A 3,750-nucleotide genomic window follows, 5' to 3' on the forward strand; every position below is an offset into this window, starting at 1 on the left:
TGTGTTTGTTGTCAATATGTGATGCATAGATAAAGATTTTTTTTTTTGTTCATATGTTTGGTTAGTTAGAGAGAGAGAGAGAGAGAGAGAGAGAGAGAGAGAGAGAGCACATCAAAATATTATCTATATCAATTTCTATCTCATGGAGTGTGTTGAAAAGTCTAAATAGTTTATAATATTGATATGCTTGGATACCTAAGCTAGAAACATTTCATTTATTAGAATACTATCTTTGAGATTGTAGAGAGAGTTCTGGAGATAGAATAATGGGTCTTAGAGAATCTACAAACTGGAGAGTTCTGGAGAGTTCTGGAGATAGAATAGGTTCTAGTAACCTTGGAGAATATACATATGTAGTAGTTTTATATAAACTGAGAAACGTTCTTGAAAAAAGGAAAAAAAATTATGGTTTTTCCAATACATTATTTTAAGAGAGACAATTATATGTGTCTATAAGAGTTATCAAGGAGGTATCTACATGTATATAGGTAGGTTACTAAGGTTGGCTATATGTTGGCAAAGATACAAAGAGATATTTATAGAGCCCTAAGATATTAATTATGGATTTTAGCAAATGGAGATTCAAAATGATAACAGCCACTCAAAAGCTGTACTAGCTATGAATGATTCTTCAACGAAGAAGTAGCTTTATCTACCCCGCCTGAGTTGATGAATGTTCGAGCTTGCAAAACGCCTTGCTCGGTCAAGGTCTCCATCCGGACAACCAAACTCTAAACGTCTACAAAATATTACGGACATATGTGAGCACACTGAGAAAAATCAGGTTGCTTGCAAGGAGTACTTAGATACTCTTTGGGATGAGATCCGTGGAAGTGGCAGCCAAAGGGGAGATACGCTAAGAGACGACTTATCTTATTAACTCCATCACATCCTTGATAGTAGTGGTCGCATGGAGGATAACCAACTAGACATGATTTCTTTCATGGAGAATATGCATGTTGAAATTGGGGAACGTCTAGGTGGATGTAATGGGCAATGTAAAGAACAAGTGGATTCTCTAAAAGAGCAAGTACGTACTTTAGGCTTGGAGGTATTGAGTCTTAAGATATCTGTTAATCGATTCAATGCTATTATGAAAAAGATGAGCCGTATATGTTAGAAGCATGGGTAGTTCCCTAGAGATTTTGTGAGAGTAATGATGTCTTTACTCAAGGGACCAATTGTATTGCAACTTTCAAATTTGGCTCTCCATTTTGGCGATCTTTATGAATTTTCTATTTTCTCAAATTCAATACTTCTCTCTTCTATTTTGTTCTCTCGCACTTGTTTTCCTGTGTCTCAACATCTATTTCCTCTCTCTCTCTCTCTCTCTCTCTCTCTCTCTCATATTGTATATACTAATACCCTTTATCTCTGTAGGAGATGGATTGTATATATTATACTCACTTATGTATTAAAAACTTCTCTAAGAATTACATTGTTATTGAGTTGAGTCTATCTGGAGTAGGGTCACATGTGTGATAATGGCTGTTGAAGTAGAATAAATGTAATAAGGTAATATTATGTTGCTGTTTAAAGTTAAAAATGTTTATAAAAAGAAAGTTAGTATTCGTTATTTTGTGTTTCAAAGGAGATTGAAGATGGTTAGGAGCTGTATATACTTGAGTTTAAACCAAGTTCGTCGGCTTCGAATTTTGAATGCAACATGCTTGTCTCGCCGTAATCATTGGGCTTGCATTCGAAAACAAAATGTTACTTATTTAACGGATTACTTTAATGAAAATGAAATTGGAACTTTTGGAAGGGTTGAAAATGAGGAGGAGCATAGAGGATTCCACGCTGGAGTCCACTTAGATTCAAGAAACATAGTAATTGCCAATGCTACGGTACTTCAAGAACCTATCAATGAACAAGCGAATGCTCACGCACATAGAGATATGGAATGAGGCCCTTTTTCATTTGATTTAAATGAGCTACCTATGGATGATAATTTTCATTCTATTTGCTGTGTTGTTGGCGATGTGAAAGACATTAAATCCGAATGTCACTCTATAAGGTGTGTGTTTTCATTTACTATGGTGGTATATTCCGGAGATTGTACTCTTCACTCATTAGGAGCCCTTTCTTATAAGTGCCATTTTTGTGGTGCACTAATTTGGAAATGTGAGGTGTCAAGAAAGCTAAGACAATATGTGGACAAACACTGTTGTGGAAGTGGGAAGTGGAAGTGGGAATGACTCTTTACTACCTTTGGAAAATCCACCCCTACATTTGTAGAGTTGTTACTTGGTAATGATAATGCAAGTAAGGAATACAAAAAGAATATACGCTCTTATAATAATGCCTTGGCATTCGTTTCATTGGGTGCTCACTTGGATAATCAGTTCACTAGAGGGAGAGGAGTATTCAATTTCTGAATCCATGGTACTACCTATCATCGTGTTGGTTCTGTAATACCTGATGAAACACGAGATGCAGCTCCTTGATTTGCCCAACTATATGTGTATGATACAGAGCATGAATTAGAGAATAGACTTCATGGGATGCCTTTTTAAATCATAATGTACTTGAGGTTGCAAACAATGATGTATGGATATAATCTGTATTCTTGTGCACTTCGTACAATGAGAGAAATGTTGCAGTTAAGTCCACATGCAAATTTGAGACTGGTCATCACTAAAGCGCGATCAACGGCAATACTTGGTTCCTACAAGAAGTAAGTTAGCAACTACCATGTCAGGTCAAGGAGATGATTTTCATGTGGAGCATAGAGATATTCAAGTAATGTCGTGCACAACTGCTATAAAAAAATATCTAACCTACACCATTCATATATGCCTGTATTATATGTTCTTCTATTTCCTTAAGAAGAGGATGGTTGGCATGTTGGAATTCCACTTAATGGTAGGAATAGACAAGGTTCAAATGAGGAGACAAAGATTGTAACTCAACGGCAATATTATGCATATAGACTACAGATAAGGGAAGATACAAATGCATGCCTTTTGCATGGTGGTCGACTTTTGCAACGGTACATTATTGATGCATATAGTAGCATGGAAGAATCTAGATAAGTATGGATACACAATAATCAGAAGCATTGCATGCTGAAGTATACCAAGGTCTTGCAGATATGGTTAATTCAAGCAATGGGGTCAATAGAGTCTCTGGGGGCATTGTTGGAGCAAGGTAGTTCTACCATCTACATATATTGGGAGGCCTAGATATATGCATCAATTATACCAGGATTCAATGGCAATTGTTAGGAAGATGGGTAAACCTGATCTGTTTATTACCTTTACTTGCAATCATAAGTGGGATGAAATAACGAATTCTTTACTGCCGAGTCAGGTTGACCTGACTTGACAGCACGTCTTTTATGAGAAGCATAAGGACATGATGCACTTATTAGTGAAAAAAACAATATTTGGAAGGGTATTGGGATTTGTTTCTGTTATTGAATTTCAAAAAAGAGGCTTGCCACATGCACATATATTATTGATATTGGAAAGTGGATATAAACCGATTGAGATTGCTCACTACTATGATATATTGGTATGTGCTGAACTTCATGAGATAAGGTGATGTTTCCTGAGTTGCACAACATAATTAGTCATTGTAATGTCCATGGATCATGTGGGGAACTAAATATGTACTCTCTTGCATAGTTAACGGGAGTTGCAAACATCGGTACCCTCGGAAGTTTTTCGAGACTACTAGTGTTGATGATAATGGATATCCAACTTACATGCGGAGAGACGATGGTAGTTTCATCCAGGTAAAGGATCA

Source organism: Cibotium barometz, chromosome 39 (genome assembly GCF_041138505.1).
Source record: "Cibotium barometz isolate CiBa-2024 chromosome 39, ASM4113850v1, whole genome shotgun sequence".
Classification (NCBI taxonomy): Eukaryota; Viridiplantae; Streptophyta; class Polypodiopsida; order Cyatheales; family Cibotiaceae; genus Cibotium; species Cibotium barometz.